The sequence below is a fragment of the Antennarius striatus genome, chromosome 6 (assembly GCF_040054535.1).
Source record: "Antennarius striatus isolate MH-2024 chromosome 6, ASM4005453v1, whole genome shotgun sequence".
NCBI classification, from domain to species: Eukaryota; Metazoa; Chordata; class Actinopteri; order Lophiiformes; family Antennariidae; genus Antennarius; species Antennarius striatus.
In genome coordinates this window covers 25,128,661-25,141,034 of record NC_090781.1, presented here as the reverse complement: position 1 = coordinate 25,141,034, position 12,374 = coordinate 25,128,661, and the positions used below count along the sequence as shown (strand labels likewise).

General features: G+C 40.9%; 1 protein-coding gene across 1 annotated transcript in view; it reads left to right on the top strand.

The window, feature by feature from the left end:
• Nucleotides 1-12,374, top strand: part of LOC137596718 (calsyntenin-2-like) — a 203,498-nt gene that overhangs the window by 155,479 nt on the left and 35,645 nt on the right. The window lies entirely within an intron of this gene.

The window sequence follows — 12,374 nt, the reverse complement described above, 5'->3', positions numbered from 1 at the left end:
AACTGTTGTGGACAAGACATCCAGGTGTGTCACATACCTGACCTCTGTTCATGTTCTAGGATGGGATGGATTACATGACACCTCTAGATTGGGTTAAACAAGACATTGCCCTTCCTTTAATCCTCATTGATTTGCATCTTGCATAAGACTCCCGTTAGACTGTGCAGAGCATGGATTGACAATGTAAACTCACGAAACAGTGGCTTCAAATATATCAGTTCTCATATGTTTGAAATAAAAATCCTATTTCTATATGATTGAAGTTTCTTTAAGGTAAAAGTGATTCATATGACAAACACGATCCCTCCCCAGATCACGTAGCAAACTATTCTTCAGTGTCGAACATGCCAGCATTGCAAACTGAGAGAGATATACTCACTGCAGGGACGGCAGCTGTCAGTCAATCAAAAAGGTCACCTCCACTAACGCGACCCCGCCCTCACCCAGCAAGGACGTTTGATTCAGGGGGGAGACACACAGCTGAGCCTCTACATCCACACGCAGCTTGCAATTTGGTCAGACAGATCGGCGGGCTTGATTGGGGGGTGGGGTGGGGGGCATTGCTGAGGTCATCCATCAACCCCCGGATGACAACCGGTGTGTGTGAAGCATCGACTAGGTGAACGTAGACACGGGTTTTCTGTAGAGCGTCAGTCACTCATGGAGTTCTTCATCGATTATACGTTTATTACTTCTTACAGGTTGTAAAGAAAGACCGTAGCTCACGAAGGAGATACAAGTCAAACCTCCAGATAAAAGTTTGATACCTGACATGGCTGAGCTCAAACAAGGCAAACATTTCCGCAATTTAAATACGTAAGAAATGATAAATAATGGAAAGAAACACAAAAGTCACGAGAACAAGTTGTACAATGTTGTATCCATCCACCAACACGTGGTAAAGAACGAGATGCGGTCTCGCTGATGTTGTATCCATCCACCAACACGTGGTAAAGAACGAGATACGGCCTCACTGATGTTGTATCCATCCGCCAACACGTGGTAAAGAACTAAACTTTACACACACATTTTCATGTTAGGTTAGTTAAACCACATAGATATTTTTCAGTGTGTTTAGTTGTTAAGCTACTCCGGTAGGGATAAGGTGATCGCCCCTCAGCGTGGCATGTAGTTGTTTCCACTGAAAGAATAGTTTCATCTCTTAATTACTTTTTTTAGAAATCAAGGTAGTGCAACCTACACACAAGGGTGACTGTTGGTGGGAGGCTAGAAGAAGCCATTTCCTTTTTGACGAGCTTATAAAATGCAACTCCACTGAACTAGTTTGTTTCTTCATATGCTGCATAATAACATGTTAATTAAGTTGGTAGATTACCTTGGATTTAAACCGTTTCTTGTGTTTAATAAAAAGATTTGGACGGTTAGTTAAATCCATTGCCTTCACTTAATTGATCTTGATTTTTCTTTTATTACCTCTGGGTAATAAAATTTGCAATGGACAATACTGGCACCACTTCTGGCAGGCTGCACAATAGCAGTTGAGCTGAGTTTCCTCAGCACTTTTCTAATCTTCTTTTCTGTCTTACGTTCCCTCTCTCTCTCTCTCTCTCTCTCTCTCTCTCTCTCTCTCTCTCTCTCTCTCACACTCATCTTCCTCCTGTTGTTAATACTTGTCTCTGAAACCCCGGGGCATGAAAGGAAACTTTCATTAAGTTGCTATCTCCTCTCGCCTTCTTGCCACTTTCTCCTCATCTGCAAACATCTTTTAAACAAAATGAACTACTGAATAGCCAGAAAGTCATTCAAGAGAAGAATCCCCGCCTCTTACTGCATTGGTTCGTCATAGATTTTGCAATTAATTTCTCATAGGATCCCATCAGGTATTGCAAGTTACCTCATAATGACTAGAGCAGTGGCAGGATGATTGCTGCAGGTATTAACATTACCTGCCGGAAAAAATTGGTCCCCTAATAACAGAGGCAGAGTACTTTAATGCAACACGGCTTTATGCTTGCTTGTCTATTGTGGTCGGAGCGATTCAGTATTATAAACCCTGGCTTCCTGTCCTGTCTGCATTGTGGAGAGAGATGAGGCAAGGCTTTTATTGGCTTAAACAGATTTGTGACGGGTTTTGCAGTGAACGCGTCTTTTGTACAGTACATGGTCACATATTCGTTAAATGAAGACTTTCATTCATGCGTTTCAGAAAAGGAGACTGTAATTTTCTAGCTGATTCCTGCATCAGTCAGTCCTGAATGAGCTACTGCCATGTGTTATAACATTATCAGCAATGAATAGAGTCTTTATAGTCCAAATTCCTTTGGCACTTAGGTGAGATGTACATTTTTTTGCCTTTTTCGTGGAATTTGAACTACGTTCTTGAACCATATTGCTGCAGATACAGGGATGATTTATATGTTAACTTTCATCTCAACTCTTGGCTGAAATGGGGTTGATTTGTCTTTTTTTTTTGGCAGTAACATAAAAAAAATATTTTGAAAAGTATCAGACTCTTTTGTGATTACAGTTTTAAGTCCAATAATATCCACTATTACATCACTAAATACGCTATCAGCGGCAGCTGCATGGGAAGTTTTTTGAGTCACCAATCTTTACTTTACGTTACAAAATTTGTACTACAGCTCATAAAATGCTGATAGGATTCATAACTGACATTTGGATTATAAAAAGGTCACATTTCTGTTTGGGAATGGTTCATATTTACTTTCTGTTGAGTTCTACAACATCAGAATTCCTTCAACGTTTCATAACTTGGAATTAATCAGTCAGAACCGACCTGCATCGTGTAAAAGCAGCGAGGATACTTTGGATACACAGGAGGAAATCAATAAGAGGCACCTCAGGCCTTTAAGACACAAAACAGAGCAAGAAAAAGATATATTTAAATGATGTTTTCCCCCTCATGTACCCAAACAGAATTCAAAGGTGACATCATTACATCCAGATACTGTGTGGAAATCTCATTTTCACGAAAAAGCATCAAACATAAGATTGGAGGGGCTGCATGTGATTTCATACACGACTCACAAATGAAAATTGTGTCTTCAAGGGAGTCATAGAAGTGAAACAGGTACAACACATAAAACTGTTTGGAGGAATTATCTGCTTCCCTTGGTGCCGCGTCAAAATGCTAACTCTGCTGTTTAGCTGCTCACAAGTTAGCATGCAGTACAGATTTATTTACCGGAGCGGTTTTGTGTTGATGAGAGTCACGAGAGAAATTAAATAACAGGATCTCCATTCTCTAAGAGACAGCTTTCAACGTGATCGTCAATTGATGCATTGTTCACATTACAAGTGGAGTTGGAGACTGCATACTTCTACCAAGGCCAGTGGTTCAATAATTAAATGCAAATCTGCCACCGCTGCTATAATATGTCTGGATTTGTTTCTAAAAGTGTAGCGATTATATCAAAAGGGGTCTGAAATGTCAGTTCTGCCTCTCAATCGACATTATGAGTAGTAACCTGGGGGCACCTGGAGAGACTTGTCCTGGGCTTGTGTTGTGCTCTCCTTATTACCTTTTTTTTTTATGGCTGGAGATGTTTATGCTCATCTGTGGATAATGGGTTTGTTGTTGTCTCAACAGAACACAGGGTATGAAGTTGTAAAGTAAAACGACCAAGTTGCATTGCAATCTGTATCAGTTTCCTCATGTTGGATCATCCCCGAAGGGTTTTGTCGACATGTGACAGTCTTGGTTGGGTTTGATCTACTCACTTTTCTCATTTGTTGTTCAGCTCTCTTGATCAGCATTGCTCTTTCAAAGGGTATGCTCTTCTTGTTAGGCTAACACTTGGGAAAGAACGAGACACGGCATCCGCAGATGTTGTATCCATCTACCAACACGCGGTAAAGAACGAGATACGATCTCAGCTGATGTTGTATCCATCCGCCAACACGTGGTAAAGAACGAGATATGGCCTCAGCTGATGTTGTATGCATCCACCAACAGGTGGTAAAGAACGAGATGCGGTCTCAGTTGATGTTGTATCCATCCGCCAAATAGCGGATTCATATCTCGGATTTAGCTTGTAAGGCGAACAAAAATATGGACAGAGCGACGGCTCGTATCTCTAAAAACTGTCTGTCTGACTTTACTGTATTTCTCTTTCACTCATAACTATCTTGGAGCCCTTCCCTCTGACATTAGATTTGGGCTTCCTGCCAGTTTTAAATCCCTTCGGTCCCTCTTTTTTCTTCTCGCTGTGTCAAAAGGCTTCAGGATCAAACGGAAGTCTCTCGTGGTTCTGATTGGTCTTGTGGGCTGCCCGTTGGTGACCCTGCTAAATACAGCTTAATAATTTTGCAAACACACATTCAAAATCCCGGCTATTGTTATTTTCTTCTTCGCATTGTTCTCAGGTTTGAATTCATTCATCATAAACAATGCAGACCTTCGCATTATGCCACCAGCACTTCCAGACAATTTTGTCGACATCTTTTATTTATACGCTGCTTTTTTCCCCTCGTCTTCACACACCACTTTGAATGCTAGCAAAACTCATTTCAATTTGTTTGCTCACTTCCATTGTACATAACAACAATAGCTAAATGTATTTCCAGCCATTATAATAAACAGCAATCTATTCCATACAACGTCTTGGCGTGATCTTCTCTTCAGTCGTCTCCTAACCGATCTGGGACTGGAGACAAAACAAAGATCTCCTCAGCAGAGTCTGAATGCAGAGGATTTGGCTTAGTTTTTCAATCGTTGATGTGCCACTGTCGACTGCTGTCATCAGCATCTCCTTGCTGCTAAACTATGGGATGTTCAGGGACCACTTTACCTAAGTAAATGTAGTTTTTATAATCAATCAGGGGATACGTTTTCCAAGAAAAGGCTGAAGGTCTTGCTGGAGGAGAAAGCACATTATTCACCAAAAAGCTGCTATGACGGGGTGCAAACCATCAGCACAGGGACAAACAATACAATATGCAACTATATGTTCAAATTAATATGCGAATGAGGCAGATTATGGTTAGCGTGATGCTACGGTAACGCTCATCATCACACAGGTTGACAGTGTGATTCATGATAAAAGCATTAGCTTGAATAAAATCCACATTCCAGAAGTATTAAGGTTTATTATTTTAAGTAATCTGTGTATCTGAAATATCTACTTATTCATATCTTCCAGACATTTCACCAGGACTTATGAGATATATGATGGTAATTGTGTTCAAAGGAGAAGCATAAAAAGCTAAGCTGGTGTTGATGGACGTCATTAGAAACCATTAGAGAGGAAATAAATGCCCTTCTTTATTGATGTCTTTTTTTTTGTTTTTGTATCCTTAATATTATTCATTTTTGATTTATTTTGTATGAATAAAGCTTTGCATCAAAATCAGAGTTGCTCATTCATTCATTTATTTGTTTGTCACATGGGCATCGTATTCTTTGTTCACTACAATACGTCTACAATAGGACGAAAATGCTGTTCCTGTTATCCGTGTGTGTTTGGCTGCTGTAGGGGACATGATTCTAGTTTTTATTCCATATGTTTCCCACCAGTGGCAGGATTAACTTGTGATGTGAAAAACAAAACACAGATGGCGTGGATTCAGCAATGATTATGTCACTGCTTTGTCGTCTCCAGCTAATTGTTGTGTGAGGTTAGTTTGGTGGAGTGTGAAATTGTCACTGCAGTCTTTCACACAATGCACTTATTACAAAATCTCTGCCAAACATCCATTTTTTCATTTCAGCTGGCTATGGGTGAGAGGTGGGGTACACCCTAGATAAGACGCCAGCTTACGTGGAAGAAAAACAACCATGCATGCTCACACAGACACTATCTTGAATGTATTTGGAGAGAGAAAGCTGGAGGAGAAAAAACAAACTAATGTCTTTATTGTAGGGATGACATAATTTATACGTCTTGTGAATCTGATAATAATTCACTGCTCAGATTAAAGTTTACATAAATCTATGAAGATTATAAAACACCATCATCATGGTTTGAATGTAGACAGCAGTCTCCCATATGAAAGTCTAATGTTCTGTCCCATCCATCGGCCACCGTCTCCCGTACTGCTGCAGTCGTTACTTCATTATCAGTTCATCATAAACATAGATTTTAGGTTGTGTACAATAAGAATGTTACTGTATATTTATTAATTCGTTTATTTCCTTATTTGTAGGTAAATCTTGTATTTTGTGTCCCCCATCAATAAATAATAGTGCAAAAGCCGTAAACCTTAAACAAAAGTATGTGTTTCGTACCTTATCTGTGCTGCCTTTTCATGTCTTCCTGTAACACAACCACTCTCAAACACTGCCTTTCTCTCCTCATGGGAGGGGTGCCGCTGAATGATAGATGACTCCGACTAAAGAGCCGGCTAAATTTAGAGCTCTGCTGCACCAACTGACACCAAAGAGCACGATGGGCACGGATACACACACACACACACACACACACACACACACACACACACACACACACACACACACACACACACACACACACTCTGGACGGGTCTTCCTGATTGTCTTTTCACATTAATGTACATGTAGACTTCCTCTGTCAAAGGCCGGTTTGAAAGTCAGTCTGTATCCTCTCGGTCCAGCTGAGCCCCCGTGACTACTTATGTAGTTTTACCTCCCACCTTTCCCACCTTTGTCCTTTTTCATGCCTGGTTGGTCTGATTGCCCCAGCATGTCATCCCAGTGCCATGCTTGGTTTTCCATGACAACAGGGTTACAACCTTAAAACTGTTTCTTTAAGTGATTGAGCTTTTCTCCAGAAAGTGTTCTTTTAAAATCTGGCTGATCTGTGCTGTATCTAATGGTGCAAAAGAACGCCGACATTATTGTTAAAATACATTTAATTTTCCGTAATCTCTTCATAAAAGTGAAAAAGCGAGTTCTTTTCCATCACACTGCACAGCAGGCAAGAGAAGTTATTTATCTGTCGGAGGTGAGAGGTTTGCAAAAGACGCCGCAAGAGCTTTCTCTCTTTCGCTCAAGATTCCAGCATATTACTGAGTCTGTTTCTGTTTGTTTGTTCCTTCCTGCACCATTACTAAGGAATAGCAGCTGATTGCCAATGAGCCTTTTCCACTATATATATATAAAGCCCTCACAATGAAAGGCCTCCATTATTTTGTTATTTAAAAAAGCTTTTATCATCAAGCATCAAACAGGACTTCTGCTGCAGAGAGTGAACGCGATGAAACTATAATAAAAGCAGATGTCTGGAAATACGGCTATAAAGGAGAGAAATTAAACTTCAAAACACATGGATTCACGTAGAGGCTACTGAAAACACAAGAGATTGTTCCCTTTGGTCTCCAACGAACGAGTCTGACAACTCACGCTTGTTACAAGTCGGTCGTGTTTTGTGCAATCTCTACTTGGGCAATGGTTGGAAGCACTTTTCAGGCGTGGTTTGACTTAACTAGTACCAGAAACAATTCACCTTTGCACAGTCAAAAGCACCTACAGAGACTATCTAGCTCCGGATAACAACAAAGATCCCAACTCCAGGGTAAAACCTCACAGCTTGGCTAAAAAATACTGTGACCGCCGTCCAATTGCATGTAAACATTGACCGACTTAGTCTACGTTGGCCTTTAGATGTCATCTTCCTGTAAAATAGCCCAGAGATCGTCTGCATTGGTATCCATTGACATCCGTTGGCGTGCCCACCCTTCCTCTGGTACACAGTCTCATTAAAACAGTGGATTTATTGTAAACAACAGCCGCCACTGGTGGATTTCTTTATATTGATTGGGATTCATTTAAATTGCTTTGTTTGTATTCATCTGGAGGATCTTATTGACGGCCGGAATCAATAACCACAGAAAGATGAAAGGGTACAGACGGGGTAGAAGAAAGCAAAAAATTATAAAAATACAAGCGAAAGTAGGAAGGATATGGAAAAGACGGCGGCGAGGGACGACATGTCGGTAATAATTTCCCACTGAGAAAGACATGCCATATAGAGCAGACTGGGAAGAATAAATAAACAGAATAATACCTGTTCTAATTTTCGTGACTGATATCAAACATCATCTCTATAGTTGGTGAGCAAAATGCGAAGGATGATAGACAGCGAGGAGATCAATAAAGTCATCCGGAGTGCAAGAAGACAAAACATTATGCAAATGATAGGTCAATAAGTGTAATTGGAGAAGGCATATTCCATAGCTGCAATCTCCTGAATGCGATATTGCTCATCTGCCGCAGACAGCGTGATATCGGTATTATTATATTCAGCTGAGGCGACTCTATGCTATCACAATCTGCTTTTCGAATGAAATCAGCCTTTATTACAAAGACGCTTTTCCAAAACCCTGTTCCAGCAGTTTCCCATCATTTTTATTCCTCTCACATCCAACATCCCTGGATAATATTAGCTCGTCTTTATGAGAAGGGGGAGTACTGTAGGTCTCAGATAGGTGGAGACGCTAGAGAGGCCACTAAATGACAGGGCGGAGGAGCTTTTATTACCTCTCCGACTCCAACGCTGCGTGTATATACGACTCACGCCGTATCAGTGACGTGCAGAGAGGTAGAGATAGTGTGTGTTTGTAATTGTGTTCATTTTTTCGTGTGGCGTTTTTATCTGCATGTCAGCGAGTGGGAGGTGTGAGCCTTTATTTGTGAGACGATATACAGTAGGCTGTAACAGGGTTTCTCATTCATTACCTGGACAGCTACAACATAACACCGTCTAATTTATCCCACCATACTTTCAAAATAAACTGAAAATATGTTAACACCCATAACACCTCTTATAATAAAAGTAAAGCTCTCTGCAGATAAAAAAGAAGGCGAGAGTGAAAACAGGACTAATTTTAAGTTTGACAAACATCGATGTGTTGACGTATATTGTGTAAAGGATATGCACTGCCAACCTTTGTGTAGATCACAAGGTCCAGACAATAAACGAGTGTGATGTCACAGTTTACAGGTGCACAGAATTAAAAGGAAGTTGGTCTAGTTTCTCAGTCAAGGTGAAATTACATGTCTGGATTAATAAAAATGGAAAACAAACGATCTTTGTTGACTATTGACGAAAGCATGTGGGCTTATGTTTGCGTTATGTAACCAAGGCCAGTGTATTGTCACTGATTACCAGTCAGCGGAACTATAGCTTTTATTATTTTAATAGCTAATGTTTACTGTCTTTGCGACATAACCTTATCAAAGTTGTGTCCAGGAAGAAAGAAAGAAAGAAAGGTACAAGTCAAGTTTCCAGCAAGTGAAGTAAAAGTTTCTATTCCTAAGGGAAATCTTTTAGTCAGATCTTACATCTTGATTGACTTCAGTCAACTATACATCATGTCTTGAGAATTTTTTGATAATGCCCAGCAGAAGTCTTAAAGTCATGACACAGTCGTGTCAAAGAACAACTCGGATCAATTTAGATAATCACAAGTTTCAACTGAATTCAGCTCCAAGTGTCCCATCAGTGGTGAGATACCCAAGGCAAGTCTCAGTCAAGAGATTCCTGACAAGTTTAAACAAGTCTGATGTAGTACAGTGGTACCTCAAGATATTGGTTTAATTCATTATCTGACTGAGCTCAGAAGTCAAACAACTTGGAACTCAAACGGATCCTCGCTATTTAAAATGATAAAAACAATTTGAATCCATTCCAACCTTGTAAATAAGCCCCAATCCCCTCTACATGATTAAAAAAAAAACATGTTTAAATTAGTAGATAATGACTTGGAGTTGTTCTCGGCTGCCAGAGCTCCTGTGACTGTTTTTAGTTTGGGGTTTCAAGTCTCACCTCAGGTCAAGTCGTTAACAATCAAGCTCTAAGTTCTCTATATTGTGACTGCGGTCTTGGAGTTTTCCACTGAATTGCTCCCTCTCTGTTTTACCCTTTGCCCTTTCCTCCCTCTCACTTGCTTGTTTTTTTACCCTCAACAATTTGTCTTCCTTGCCGGCCAAATAACTCTCCACATAGACTTTCTGCCTACCTAAATTGTTTTTAAGAGAGAAAGTTTATGTGCAGTGCAGGTCTTCACTCTGACTGGCTGTGGATTGAGGGTGGCTGTCAGGATCTGCAGTGAAGATTTATTGGGCACATCCCACCCTGACCTTAGGTGTGGTAAGAAAAAAGGATGAGAAAAAGAGAAGAAATGAAGGATGGACAAAGATAGAGAGGCAGAGGAATAAGTGATTCAGGTAGGGGGGCAGGTATTTGGCGGAGGAGTATCTGTGGCACATGTGTTGTCGGAGTTTAGGTAATCAAGTCAAGGATGCAGTGTGGCAATAAATAGTCTCAGTCTTGTCTACTTCCAGAGGTCTGCTAAAGATCAGGCGGAACTTCCGCCGTTGTTTGGTTCCCATTGATGGCTATTAGAGAAATAGCAATGCCCATCCATTGCCTATAAATGCTTATCCTTGCAGGTTTGCAAGGTTTAATCTAGCTGAAACTAGGAAAGAGGCGGTGCACGTCCTCAGGAGGTCACCACTTCATCACAGGGCCAACACAGAATAGAAACTCAACCTTTCACACTCACCATCAAGACCTGCAGGCAAAATAGACACCATCGCAGGCACATAGAGAACTTGCGAAGACCACAAAGAAAGCTCTGACATCAGGATTAGAACAGGAATATTAATGTGAGGAGTGGTGTTAAACTGTGCCAGGGATGTTTTTCAGAACATTTAGCCAACAGCACCAGTCTTTCCTAAGTTTGAACAAAGTTGTCTTGTTGCCTGAACCTAGCCAGAGAGTCTGGCCCCCAACCAGACTCCTCGTTTGACTCTAGTGAGGCTTGTAAATGTTGAGTTCCATGCAGTCAAATAAATGTTGCTTCTGATCATTACTCAGGCAGCAATTACGTTTCTCATATGGACTTTTTTTTTTCGCAAATTGGCAAAAGATGCACAGCAAGCAGTCGGGGGAGAAAACAGAGTTGCTGCCTGAAACTGGTGCCGCTAGACCAGCGGAGAGAATTCCGTCATTTACCAACCCTGCGTCCCATCACGGCTCCCGTCTCCACTGTGTGACAAGGCTGTTTGTTCTTATTTGTAGGACTGATTTTAATGTTGTGTCACAGTCGGAGACGAAGAGCCCGAGAGTCTACAGAGAACCTTATCTCTCGTTGCACTGGCAAAGTTTCTCTTGTAAATTTTCAACATGCCACAAAATTCCATTTTTATCTTTGAAATTTCTTCATATTTACTTCATATTTTTTCTCTCACTATCAGTCTTCTCCTCTATTGGGATATGGACTAGTGTATTCAGGTAGGGTGTTCAATAGCAACTCAAAGACAATGATTATCTTATCAGACTGATGCCACAAACAAATCCAGCATCATAAATGCATTGGTTCAAGTCACACAGGTAATCAGATTACTTCCTCATGCCTCTGTCCACTTCTAGGATTTAGAGAAGATACTGTATATCTAGACCTACGAAGAACCTGGTTTTTAAAAAATGAACACGTCTGTTGAATCTTAAGGATTCATCAGAACTATTTGATGGAAACACATACTGATGAAGCTCAAGTTCATTTTTTTGTTTTTTTTGTTTGTTAATTCTTCGTACTTCATGATGTTGGGTTTGGCTGAAATTGACATAAAGAGAGACTTAACTTATGAGTGACTTCAAAACACCACACAAACGTCATCGTGATTCCCAGTCTTTCGCTTCAGAAGATCACAGCTTCCGTTCTCGGAAGTCACTTTTCTGGCTTTGTGTGAGCCGACCTGCCTCATGTATGGCCATGTTTTGATTTGCTCTAGATGTAGCATGAGAGGTGTCTTTACTTTGAAACCACCTGTGATGCTTTCATTCTCTAAGGGTATCCCTCGGCACAAAGCCTACTGGATATCCCTTCATACACTTTGGAGGCCCTGATGGCGGAGTTAGTAAACTCTATTGACCGGCTGCAGACCAACAGTTTCCACACACTTCAGAAAGAATCTCTCTGTTGTCAAAAACAGGCTCGAGATTAAGAGAGGGCGATTTAAATGGAAAGAAAAGGTAATACGGTAAAGTCTGACATACACTAGTACCTCAAGACACGAGCTGCTCAACATACAAGTGGTTGGAGATATGAGCCGTTGCCCTGTCCGCATTTTAGTTTGACACACTAGCAAAATCTGAGATACAAGCCGTGCTTCAGGACGCCACCACTAGTTGGCGGATGGATACAACATCAGCTGAGACTGCATCTCGTTCTTTACCACGTGTTGTCGGATGGCTACGACATGGGTGGGACGGCATCTCGTTCTTTACCATGTGTTGGTGGATGGATACAACATCAGTGAGACCGCATCTCGTTCTTTACCACGTGTTGGTGTATGGATACAACATCAGTGAGACCGCATCTCGTTCTCGTTGGTGGAGTAAAGACGTAGCTGGCGTGTTCTCCTGACTTTTGTGTTTCTTTTCATTCTTCATCATCTTTAACGTAACTTA